Raw genomic sequence first — 14323 nt, forward strand, 5'->3', positions numbered from 1 at the left:
AAGTTTCTGTTTCTTCTTCTTCTTTTTCTTTAATAAGACGATAATATCTTTCATGTAAGCTAATCATACAGATAGATTTAAGAGGTACAGTTTCCAGCATAGAAAATGTTACGAAAAATTTAAGTTCAAATTACTAACAAACTCTTGCGCCTTGTGCTTATGCATTCAGAAAAACAAGTCTCGGTCGACTTATGCTTCTAGTATTCAATCCAACTCCTCCACTATTACCCCTCTCTTTGTCTAAAGCAGTATGTGTGACTTAATATGCTCTTCCCAATCAGATTGAAAGAACAGGAACCATGTTAACAAGCCTTGTAGTTCTAAAACGTTCTCTTTCATTAGTTTGTTCTGAGATGCCCTTGTGGAGCCTGATTAAAAATAAAATGGTCACAAAATGTTCCCATAACTTCATAAACGACTTTATTTCCATTATTTCACTTCATCGAAGACCTCATATCATATCAAGCTAAGAAAATGCTCCTTGAAAACCTATGGAAAATGTCAATCACGGCAGCAGGTTTTGTGCTCCCCTAAGTCTGTAATGCGGGCACAGAGCTCTGGAAAAGAGTAATGTTGAGGTAATCTATAGGAAGTGGGAGTGGAATATATCTAAAAAAGGTATAAAACAATCCATAATAGTGTCGAATCCACACTTTTCTGGATCACTTAGATAAATAGTGTCAATCGCAATTTCGTTTAACTCCCATTTAGGAGCCCATTTCCATCCAGTTGTTTACGTAGTGAGTTAAAAGTATCGAAATTAACCGATATTAGTGACGAATCATAGTTTTTTAGCGTCGCTAAGTTAATTGGTAGAAGTTGTAATGTCAATTAAGTACGAATTTAGTCCCAGTGAAAGCAATACATCTTAAGCCCTCATAGGTGGAAAAGGGGCAGACGTAAAAATGACTAAAATGCCGACATTATTATTGAATTTATAATTTTGGGGATCACTTAGAAAAAGAGTGATCCAGATGTCAGTAAATTTCAGCTACTATTAGCACCCGGAAGGTGTGTGTGTGTAATTGTGAAATGTAAATAATAGAATACGACCAATATTAGTGTCAAAGCCATAGCTTTCGTGGTCCCAAAGTTCAATGGAAGAAATCATGATGAATTTTAAGTTCAACTTGGAGAAGGGGTAAGACACACTAGCAAAGGAGGGAGTAACGTATGAAATGTCTCGAAACGACTGATATAAGTGCAGAATCCTTAGTTTTGTTATCACTAAGATGAATAACTCTGATGTCGTTTCAGTCCAAGTGCAATCTTTTAATACCCATGGGGGTGGGGAATTGGTAACATGAAAAAGTAATCAAAAAGTATCGAATTCATAGTTTTCCAGGCCTGTAGGTTGATTGTGGAATCTCCCTATGCCAATCAAATCTCTACGTTTACCTCCAATTAGTAGCCTGGTTTGTTGGGTAGTTGGGCAGTAAAAAACGACAGATACAAGTGTTGAACCCAGAGTTCTCGATGTAGCAGACATTAATTATTACAATCCCGATAGCGTTAAAGTCTAAGTTCAACTTCTATCGACATAACGGACGAGAAAGGATGAAAAATAAAATGTCGCTAATAATCAAGATTAGTGTCGAATCCATAGTTTGGTTTCTTCAAGCTCGTAGATTACAATCGAAATAACATTTAATGCCACGTTTAGACATGAATAAGCATGTCAACTGGATTTTGAATTTACAGGACAGTATCGAAGGCGTTGCTCGCACAGCTCTAAATATTCCGTCAATAACCATCGGAAGTAAGTTCTTTTATTTTTTGACGATTTTACTCATATCTCAACAACTAGGATTAACACTAACTGAATTAAAAGCTTTAATAATAAACATGCTGTTCAGAATTGAGAAATATATTTAATTGATATAGTTTTAGATGTACTAGCATAAGATTGGATTGGCTGAAGTATTAAAATGACTAAAAGAAACATCTTCTGTCCGATATATATGCAACATAGAGACAATAGATACATTATTAAAGTAGGTAACTCTGTTGTTAAAAGTTTGTTATGTGATAGAAATCGGGTATTCCTTCAGAATATACCATTAATTTCAGATGATGTTTGGTAACTTCTTTGGTTATCCAAACTGAGTGACATAGTAAAAGATGTGTATATATTCCTTGCAGTAATAAAGAGAAATTTGCTGAGGACTTTGAGAAAGAATACATAGGTAATATTTTCGACTTAGTCAGATATTGCTTGTAGCTTTTTTAAATATTCTAACAATTCCTACCATTCCAGAAACGAAGAAACAGTTGGTTCACGCAACAAAAACATTTAAAAATAGCAGTAAGTTTAAACAAATTATTAAGGGCATATTGGAGGATATAGACTATGAAAATTACAAAGCCATTTCAATACCTGTAGCAGATATTTTGTACAATGTAAGTATTACTGGTCCCATCAACAAACCTATATTTTAGAAACATATGCATCACCCAGGAAACGCTGTATTTACAGTATCGAATATGTACGAGTTATAAAAATGGGCTTACTTGTAGCTGATCTTTTTTAAGCTAATACAAAAAAAAGATACTTTACTAAATGTTGTTAATGCAGTTCAACACCTTCCGAATGGTGCAGCTCAGGGCCTTGTAAAGATAAATGATTAACATTTCATGAAGATTGCGGTAGGTGATTCAATAGTTGATTTTACGTTATCATTTATTTCTTTATTGCAGTATGTCTGGCATAGAAAACCAAAATTGAAACTCAGGGGGAAAAGTATAAGATCTATTTCATCTGATGTAATCTTCAAAATGGCTAAAGAAAGTGACAAAATATTGATAAACTCAGTTTTTGACGTCTCGTTACTTTTAAATGCCTAGGGTTTCTCAGCTACTTGAAGGTCAGAGTTTTTTGTGGGAGTTACAAACCACAACGTTAGAAGTTAATATTGATTGGTCTATAGTTTCTAAACAAACATACATTTCTAGTACGATAACCCAAGAGCACTTTTTTAAGCTGTCAGTTGGGCTTCCTGAATACCCGAAAGTATTTAAACCAGCACAAAAATGTATTTTACGAACATTTCTTAATCCTTAACTGTGCTGGTAAAAAAAAGTGACGTTTACCTGCTGGTAGGGTACTTAAACACGCCATGTGAAAATTAACTTTATTAATATAACAGCATTTTCATTGTACATAATATATACAGAAAATATTACACACAATCGGGCAAACAGCTTCTGTTGTAACACTAATGTCGTGATTTTTGTCAGGATTCTTTCCAGCGTAAACGAATGCGTTAACCACATAAAAAGTTGTTGAAATACAAAATGCTATAATTTTTATTCCATATTTGGCGCGTTTCTTGGGAATGTACATCTTGAAACTGCATTTCCAAGCATCTCATCAATAGTGGCGTTGTCACTGGGAAGAAAATATACCTGACAGTTACGCACAAAAGAATTCTACACATCTCTTATTGAAGCAAGTTTATCATCTTGTTTACGTTGTTCTCTTGTTTCCGCACAATCAAAGCGTAAACACGAAAGTATGAAAAGAAATCTCGACACACTCATAGTAGAACGAACAATATCCTTTCCAGTTCCATCTGAAGCAAATTTACCTGTCACATCCTTGTGTCCTGATTTCATCATTCCTGATAAGTAGAGAAGGCCTATGAACGATCGAAGCTCTATCATGTCAATGTCATTTGTGTACGAAGGTTTGGGATCACGAAATTTTCCACGTTTTCCTTGAATCTTCAAATTTGTTTTCCAAAACACAGCGTAAGATATCTTGTGAACAAAACAGTTCCCAACAACCAACAGTATCTTCTGAAAGAATTTTTTTTGCACATCCTTTTGTTCCAGGTAAATGCAAAAAAGTATTGCAAGACCTGGTACGTTTCTTTACATGATCACTTTTATTCCATTTAAAACATTTATTTTTTCTATAGAAGAAATCTAAAACATCGTCGTTATCATCATCCGATGACGTACTGTCTTCACTTTGTTCTGAACTAGATGAATGGCCGCTTTCGATATAGAACTCACTATCTGCATTTGATTTAACATTATATTCTAATTCGTTCTGCAGAATAACAGTGATTTCGTCTTCACCCAAGGATTTACTATTGCGATATTTGTCTGCTATGATTTCAGTATAACACTTTTTATTTTTTTATTTTTTTAATAAGGTAAGGAATTAGGTTTGTGAAATTTCTTTAATCATCTATTCTGTTTATTCCATCATATTTGGTTTCATACTAAAACAAACTAACCCCAGCCATTAGAGGGTTACGAACTCTCGTTGGCAAAGGTTTTCAAAACATGTTGGTGGTGCTAATACATATACAATAGGTGGTCTAAGTGCAGTGCAAATACAACAAGAAATTGAAAAAACACGTAAAATTAGTCTGGAGAAAAGAACAATATATAATACAGTGCAAGGTATTATATTAATGGTGCTAATATACAAATATATATATATACGAAGAGTTTAGGTAAAGCATGACACCAGGCAATGTGACCAAATGTGAGAAGAGGTCGAAGAAAAACTTTGTATGTCTTTAGTAAGACATCCGCACTTAGTCCCCAGGTCGTGCCCGTAAGGCGGCGTAGAAGATTTAATCGAGTTGATGCTTTTTGCGCCAGTTTTTTAAAGTGAGGTTTCCAGGTGAGTTTGGTATCGAATACCACACCAAAATATGTCGCAGAGGCGGTTGGTCGAAGAAAATGCCCGTCAACTGATACACAAAGATTAGTAGCATTTCGGCGTACATTAGTTCTACGTTTAGGTGCAAGGAAAACAAGGGCTTGTGTTTTCTCCGAATTTACAGTTAATTTCCATTTTCTGCACCAGATAAGAAAATTGTCGAGTGTCAATTGTATTCTTCTGCTGATCTGAAGCATAGTATTCCCAAGTGATAAAAATGCTGTGTCGTCAGCATATTGGAAAATATATACATTAGGCGGTGGTATAGGCATATCTGAGGCATATAATATATATAATAATGGACTAAGTGCGGAGCCCTGAGGTACGCCTGTATGAGGAAAAATAGGTCTAGAGAGGGCACTTCCTATTGAAACATACGCTATGCGATAACTTAGAAAAGAGTAAATGAGACGGATGTGACAAGTGGGTAGTTGGAGTGACTGTAGTTTGCACAGCAAGCCATAGTGCCATAACTTATCAAAAGCTTTTTCTAAATCCATAAGGACCAGACATGATGGAAGAGCTTTATTGTACTGATTAGTAAGGACAGTAGTTAAGCGTAGCAATTGGTCGTTAATAGAAAAGGTAGGCCTGAAACCTGCTTGCTGTATCGGTAACAGTTCGTGTTCTTTAAGATAAACATGTAATCTCTTGACGAGAATCTTTTCAAATAATTTACTGAAGACAGAAGTTAACTGAATGGGCCTGTAGGAAGAAACATTATGAATAGGCTTGTTTGGTTTATGAAACATGCAAACCTTTGAGACTTTCCAATGTACTGGATAATAACCAGTGTTGAGTATGAAATTATAAATAAATACTAGCAAAGAAATAAATAGAGGTGGAGATTCTTTCAGCATCCTATACGAGACACTATCAATTCCTGGTGTTGTGTTACATTTCCGTCGGAGAGCGGAATGTAATTCGAGAGCACTGATTGGTCAGGTAAGAGGATGATTTATGTCTGTTTGATGTGATGTAGAAGGTTGTAAAGAATATATTCTTGAAATATCAATGCGTTCGCTCTGGCATGGAGACTCCGTTGGAGTTAAAACTGTTTGCAGTTGGTCTACAAAAGCATTTGCTTTATCTGCATCTGAAAGAAGCGGAATATTATTGACATGGAGCGGATATGTTGTAACAGTGTTTTTTCCCGTTAATTGATGAAATTTCTTCCAGTAGTGGGTAGGATGTGCCTCGTCTCTCAGCTTATTGCACGCACTTATCCAGTGCCTCCGTTTGTATGCAATGAGATAGTTTTTAACTGCCCGTTGCCATTGTCTGTGACAATGAAGATGTACCTCGTTTTCGTATTGTAGCAACGTTTATGACGATGGAGGGAAAGTAAACGGAGAAAAGAAGATGTTCTGGATGATTCATACAAGCCTGTAAGTGATATTGTCGGAATGGTAATTTTGGTGAGAAACCTATTGCAACTCCACCTTGAGCTCTGACAGCATGTTATCTCTATAGTCATGTCGGTGAAGGAGATAACCTGTTAGGCGTGCTGTGATATCAGGTTTGAGCGAAGTTTCATTAAGTGCAAAAATATCAATTTGTTCCTTGAGTAAAAGATGCTCTAAGAGGAGTTTGTGTTGCTGGAAAGATCGTATATTAATAAATAAGAAATTCATAGCTACAAGCAATAACGACATAGATTTAAACAATAGTTTCAAGAGGCACGATTTGAAAATGAGCATATTGTCTTGAATATGTACCATGCATATTGATGTTAAAGAACGATTTTGCAGTAGCAGTAATGCTGCGAAGTATATGATCGTTTTGAAATGGCATCACGTTCTGAAGCACTATGGTGAGATAGCGAAGAAAATCTTCGATACTGAGCGGATGTAGGTTAGATTGGGCTGGAGGTGTTGTTTTATCGCTACTTCGAATAGGTGCAGTAAACTCCGGGCGAGTAGGTTCTGCTGAGGGCTTAGCCTTGCAACGGTAGCTGTAAGTGGGGTGCGCCTATCTGTAAGTGGAACACTTAGGAGGTTGTTGTTGATTTTGACACAACCTAGTTTTGTGTTGGTTGCCACAATATCCGCATCGCGGTTGATTAGGACAGTTTTTAGTAAAATGAGAGTTGTAGGATTGACATCTCTCGCACCTAAGAGGTAGTAGTAGGGGCACCCGTTCGCCCGAATGACTCATCCTCACTCTCTTTTATGACCAGGATTTATGAAATTTATTCCCTTTTAGTGCTTTGGTACCTCGATTCTGATTGGTTGATAGAGGTCACGTGATCTTAGACCCCTGGGATATTTGAAAATTTGTTCCCTTTTACGGGTAAGATGAATGCTTTGGTACCACGATGCTGATTGGCTGATAGAGGTCACGTGATCTTAGGCTCAGGGATTTTTTAAAATTTGTTCCCTTTTATGTGTAAGATGAGTGGTTTGGTACCTTGAATTTGATTGGTTGATAGTGGACACATGATCTTAGACCCTGGGATTTTTGAAATTTGTGTATCCTCTTTGATGAGTACTTTGGTACTACGATACTGATTGCCTGATAGAGGTCACATGATTTTAGACGCACCACATGATGAACAGATTACATGGAAATTCCTCATTCATACGTTTCATTTTACGGTTAAGATGTATGTTTTGGTACCTCAATTTTGATTGGAGGATAGAAGTCACATGATCTTAACCACACCCCATGCTAGAAATTCAGAGTGATATGACAGCGATTCACTCTTGACCGGGATTTTAGAATTACGTTCCCTTTTATCGATATGTACTGAAGTTCGCCTTAAATATTATCATTTCCTTTCATGGATAAGATGGTTCTTACCTTATATGTTTACGTATGGAGATCTTGTCCTTGAATTAGTAGCCTATGTCTCTGAAAGGAACAATGGTGAAATAGGGGTCCATTCTTGTCGCTTGTAGATTTCTTATAACACATTGTTGTGAGTTTAAGCGATTTATTGCTCAGTAAGCGCTTCATTAATAGAAACAGTGTTGCCAGATTTTTTTTTACCTAAACTGCTCCGATTCTTTTCGAAACGGTTCCGTAGAGTGCAAGAAATTTTAAACTAAAAATTTTTCGAACTAAAAAAATTTCAAAACTAAAAATTATTCGAAGTAAAAAAATTTAAAAAAAAATTTTCGAACAAAATTTTGAAACAAAAATTTCAAAAAAAAATTCGAACTAAAAAATTGAAACAAAAAAGTTTTAAACAAAAATTTCTAACTAAAAATTTCAAAAAAAATTTCGAACTAAAAAATTGAAACAAAAAAGTTTTAAACAAAAATTTCTAACTAAAAATTTCAAAAAACTTTCGAACTAAAAAAAATTGCCAAAAATATAAACGTAAGCAATACGTTATACCACGTGTTTGGTTTTTGGTCGATTTTATCCCCTTTGATGAGGTGTTATTATCCTATATAGTTATATGGTCATGTATAGGGGTCCATTCCCTTTCATAAGATATGGGTATATTTGTGCACCCCCAGGGTTTCAAGAAATAACAAAACATAATTTTTTTCAGATTGTATTTTAACGAAAGGTATGTGCTCTTCTCATACAATTTTATTAACATAATAAATACAGGATCTAGTTAATGAATATTTTGGACGTGTCATCATCTTCGAATCCTGTAGAGTGTAGACGTATCCTGTAAAGAAAAAGAAGAAACAATGGATTACTTTATGAATTTCTTTTTTCCTGAAACAATAAAAACGAGTCAATATTGATGAGAGTAAAAAAAACTTACTCATAAATGATGGATCTGTTTAGGCTCATCTTCCTCCTCGGGGACCAGCATTTCTTCCACTGATGGTGGGTTTGGTGGTTTATGAACTCTTCTGGGTACTGCATTTTTCTAGGTGTTGCTCTTATATGGTCAAGGTTCCTCCTTGGATACGAGATGACAACATTTTTTCCACTGATGGTGTTGGTGGTTTATGAACTCTTCTGGGTACTTCATTTTTTTTCTTGGTGTTACTGCTTTATGGTCAAGGAGAAAAAAAGGAAAAGGAAAAAAGAAATGGCGGCCTTATTGGGTGTTTACAATTTTTTCTTCATCTTCTTCTTTTTCCAGTTCCAACTTCTGTTTTTTTAACGTACCCGTACGGAACCGTATCATAAGAATTGAGTTCTTTAAATCGACGTTTTGTGTACTGGATGCTGTACATTTTTTCTTCTTTGCGTGTGACGATGGTATGGTCTTTGGTCCTGCATATCTTATGGGGGATGGTAATAGTGACTTGTCCACGGCATTGATTTGTTATCATTTCTTTTAGCGTGTTGAAATTTAATTGCTGCCCTGCATTGTAATTTAATGTAAATCCTCTAATTTTACATATGTAGCTGGTGACGTTGGTATCTGGATTGTATATTTCTAAGCTGTAATTTTTCGGTCCTCCACTGATAAATGTCTTGATGTACGCTCGTTGGCCATAAGACTCAATCTCATCCGATAAGCATCCCAAGTACGTTGAAGGTTCAATGGTTGGCTCTCCGGGCTTTTCTGTAAAAATCACAGAATCCGTGTCGAAATATAAAACACGTTCCTGCAACATTTCCAGGTACTTGTACAGTTCCAGACGTGCCTGACATGTTGTAAATGCACCTAACACGACATTGGTGTTTCGGTTTTAAACAGGCATATGTTCATTGTACTCCCAGAACGCATACAACATCGTATCATTGATGGGTACAATTTGATGGAGTTTAATGTCGGGGGAAGTGAGTTTTTCATAAAATTCTTCCGGCCGATCAATAATTGTGGTCTGGCTAAAGTTTGTACGCTGGCCAAGTTTTCCCCATAGAGAGTTACCACAAAGCTTAGATAAACTTCTTCGTGCAGGATTATTTTCAATTTTGGTCGGATCCAATGCAATACCTTCACGCTCCAGGACGGTTTGTATAAATTTTGATTTGTCTTCTTCGGTGACACAGGAACTGGGCCAGCCAGAAGCTTCCATTTTCGATTTCAAAAACGTATTGATGTATTCCGTGAACAAGCCACCTGTTTTCGTGATGGGGTCATATTGTTCAATGTCATAATCCCAAATTTCAAAGATTTCCACCGGTTGATATCCTAATTTTATTGCCTTCTGTATTTCATATGATACCCATGTTCCAGTGAGGCACCGCTCCTGATTGTTGTGTGTACACGTTGCTGTAGGGTCTGGGTTCATTTCTTCGGCACATGCAGCACACAGTGGAAACAGTAGTTTCTTGTTGCATCGGTAAGGCAGGAGACCATGATAAAGATGGCGACTTGGCAATATCGTCATTTTGATCAGACCATTGACTTTATTTATTGGTGGTATATTTTCATCACCCTGTAGATAAATTCTAGGATGGCCTACAGGGTATTTAGCACACTTATTTATGTAAGGATAAAGTGAAACAATATCGAAATATTTTATTACTTCTCCTGCTTTTTCGTCGACTTGGTGGTACAATTTCACACAATTGGTCCTTCCTCCAAAAAAGCTATCTCTTGGATTTAATGGTCTACGGTTCATGTACGGGTGATTTTTCAGATACGTCGCCATTGCTGGATTTTGTTTCAAGAACTGTTTAAATTCGCACTCCCACATTTCATGTACAATGTACCCCAATTCACGCAGTCTTGCATTTTTGCGTTGCGTTCGTTCATAACGGAATTCCATGGTGTCTTCTGGATTGCCGTAGATGGGCTGATTACGGCCTGTAGTAATACATACTTTACACCCGTGATAAAAGCAGCCGGCATGCTCGTAGATGTGCTCCTCTAACGTCTCAGGATCTTGGTAGTAGCCATCAACATGGAATCCCGCAATAAACACTTCTTTTTGTCGAGCCGCATGTAAGATTTGTTTTCCTTCGGTTTTTTCAATGTAGGCCAGCCATTGCATTGCAGCGATCGATTGGGTACTTCTCCATCGATAGCCATGTGCCGGTAGAATTCCAATGGTGTTGGGTTTGAGGAAATTCCGGCGGAATACTAAATTGGAAGCACTTGCAATCGTGATCGTCTCCAAGAAGGGATTCACTTTGGTTTCTGCTTCAAATGACGTCATAAACGAAACACATGCTTGTCGCAGTAGATTGACATCTTGAATACAATAATTGATAATTTCTTTCTGGAAATCAATTGTGTCATTGCGATGATCGTTATACCACTGCATGAACTTGCTCCTGTCTTCGACGGCCATTTCATTTGCACCATAATACTTCGTTTCTGGAAGTGGTCCAATATACGATTGATTCTCCTTGGTGTTGAAGAAATGCGGGAAGTAGCCTTTGGTTGCAGGTAAATTGAACGCTTTTGACAATTTGCTTAATGCCATAGGCAGGAAGTTCAACGAGTCAATGAACGTCAGATTATTCAACGTTAAACTCAATATCTTGGTCCCATTTAATATAAAGTCAGGTCTCCATTGGCATTGTTCTACCATGGTCTTTAGAATAAAATGCCCATCGTAGCCCTTCGAGTTGTGAGCGAGACAGAAAATCCTATTTATATTGGGACGACGTTCCCGCAAGTACTGGAGAAAATCATAAACTGGATCGCCCCCTGGAAAATATGTTGGCGCTGACCACACGTACTGCAAGACTGCTGGATATTATCGTTTTCAACACATGCATAACATACTTGTTGTGCAACCAATAAATTTGGAACGTGTACATACGTATTATCGCCAATATTCGTGTCTTGCATAGATTCTATATCGTAGAAAATCAATAAGGCTTTCTTTGCGTGCATGAGTGATGGAACACCAGGTTTCAAACATTGTCGATCGGGAAGCATAAAACATTGATGTGACCCTGGAACAACCTTCTTACATACATTGCAAAAGATCTCATTACAATCATGAATGCGTTGTCCACTTCGTACAAAAGAATATACTCTGTAACATTTAGTACATTGCTTCACCATTTTGCATACAGGTTCCCCTTGATGATATACAATATTACGATGATTGTTAAAACATTCTTCGCCGTAAAATTGACGATTGCAGTCGTTGCACAGCACTAGCGTTTGATTCTTGTCGCATAGAGGTCTCTGTAAGCATTTGGAACATATTACAGGACAATTTTTCACATGTCTGTTACGATGATCATACTTTTTATGGCACGCCTCACAGTAGAACTTGGTTGCAAAAGAAGCAGTTAAAGATTGGATGATGTCAAAATGGCCAGCCAAACAAATCAAATTTATGGGAGTGCGATTTTCGTCGTTGGGCCCCTCGTACATGATGTCATGACCTGTGAAACTAGTATACACTGTAATTTTATATTCTTTGAGGTATGACTGGAATTGTCGAATTTCATTTACACTGGCACCATGATCCAAATTGACTCCTGCATTTGCACATAGCGCATCGACTTCTTGGTCCACAACATATTTCGATTGGCGTTGATACTGCTTATAACGTTGCACATCTACATTCTTGTATGCCTTCAGGCCAATAGCAATAACAAGGGCGTACACCAAACACCTTGAATCTTGATTTTGTACACGTACAATCCCTCGCTTGCTTCGTAACAATTCTTCGTTTTGAAGCACTCCTTGCCGCAAACCGCCATAGCCACGTGGTATATCCACACGATGAAAATGAACGGTGAATGGCTCGTGCAGGAGAAATGAATTGTTACTTTGTAAAACTCTTTCGAACTAGGCCCACATTGTTTCCAGTGTCATGTTTCGTGCTTGGCGAAAACTCACCCAAAATGGTTTATTGTTATTGCGTGGTGATATTACCGATAAACCAACCATCGCCTCATCGTCGACATTGGCTAGTAAATGGTCCAGCATTGCTTGGAAACTGTTATGCACGTATTGGATAATATCGGTTCCTACGGGTGGTGCGTTAAATTGTACTTCCAACATTCTGCCCTCAATGTTAAATCGTCTATAATGACGAGTGATTTCATTACGAACAGTAAAACCCGATTCGGCCATGGTTAAAAAAGGAAAAAAACAAACAAACAGGTACGATAAAATATGTAATGGGAAAAAAGGAATTGAGCAGCGTGAATTTACTACAAAAGAAAAGAAGAAAGAAAAATCTTAATCACCTGATAAACAGGAAATCATAAAATTCATGATAAATAATTAACTAAGTAATTCATGTAAAGGCCCTGAGTTTGATTCCCTGGCGGTGGCGTTCAGAATCTCATTATTAAAGCACACGTACTAGAAATCAAAGTTTTTTTTAATAATTATGTTACTGAAATGTGTGTTTTATTGCTGTCAAACTCGAGACCATTGCATCAGCATGTAACTGACCTACCATTCTATAGTGATAAAAAGAATGCATGAAATGAATGAATGTTTCAACAGTGCTGAGATGTGATAAAATACGCGTAAGCATTTTTTCCACTCACAACGACCTTTAAATGATGCGTTTGCAAGTTGAAGAGATTCATCAAACATCAAAGTTACGCATACGTAATTGTCAAAACAAAATCTGTATAGCGTAAAACTTTTAACCAAATATTCATGCACTCTTTTTTATTTAAGCGGTTAGCGTACATGCTTCTAACGTGGAAGGCCCTGGTTCAATCCTCGGTGGGGTTTGCTTTTCCACGTCGGATCGCTGTCAAGCCTTTTCTGAAATTTAATATTCTCACGCGTTATCATACATTCTTTTCAAAACTAAGCTAAATGGTTGACGTACACAAATCTGGCCCAGTACGGAATCCCGGGTGGTTGTTCGAATATCACGTTAAGCTGAAGGAACGCTAAACTAAAACAATGGTTTCAAAGGGTATGGAACAATATTATTCTCAGGCATAGTTTTTAAAATTTTGTAATGCATTCTTTTCAAAACTAAGCGCACACATCTTTGACCATGGTTCAATTCCTGACGGGAGTTCACATTCAACATTAAGCTGAAGGGACGCTAAGCCATATCATTTATCGTGCTTAGTTTTAATGTGTGGGGGTTCCTGATTCGATCCCGTGAGTTTATTCGGATACTCCCACTTTCCCATTCCACTAATTCCTTCATAGTCTAAATATTTCGTACTAAAAGTAAAACAGTGTATTAGTGATCCGCCCACAAATATGAAATAAAAAATGATTTTCGAATCTTGTGTGAAATAAAATCTTACTGAACTTACCTCAAATTCAATGAATAAAAAGTCGGTGCCGTAAAGCTTAAATGAAGACACTTTTAAAAGCAGATCTTCTTCACTTCACAGTTGAGAGCGGTGTAGGATTTGAAAAATGAAATTTAGATTTTTATTTAGGTCGCTGCGAAAATGTCGTCATCATCAACCAATCAGAAACGAGGAAATTTATAAAATGACAACACAACGAACCAATCAAAACGCTGCTTTTGTCATGAATCACGAACCAAAACGATGTGTAACAATCGATCGTGACGTCATTCATGTTTCTCAATAGTTACAACATCTAGTATCGCAATTCCGATCATGACATCATCCCAAAATGCTTTCTGCCAGGATCATGTCACACTACCTGTCTTAAATTGTGACATTTCATTTTCCTCATATTCCGTAAGAAAATATCAATGTTTCTTTTTTCATGAATCATGCTGACACGTTCGTAGTAAAACTGAAGTAATACGATACAACATCGGCTGACGCTTGCATTTAAATCATATGTGCGAACGCACAAAAAAGTCTATCAGCATTTTATTTTAATCCACGAACGGAAGCGTTACACTA

This window comes from Thermobia domestica, chromosome 8 (genome assembly GCF_964235325.1).
Source record: "Thermobia domestica chromosome 8, izTheDome1.hap1.1, whole genome shotgun sequence".
NCBI lineage: Eukaryota > Metazoa > Arthropoda > Insecta > Zygentoma > Lepismatidae > Thermobia > Thermobia domestica.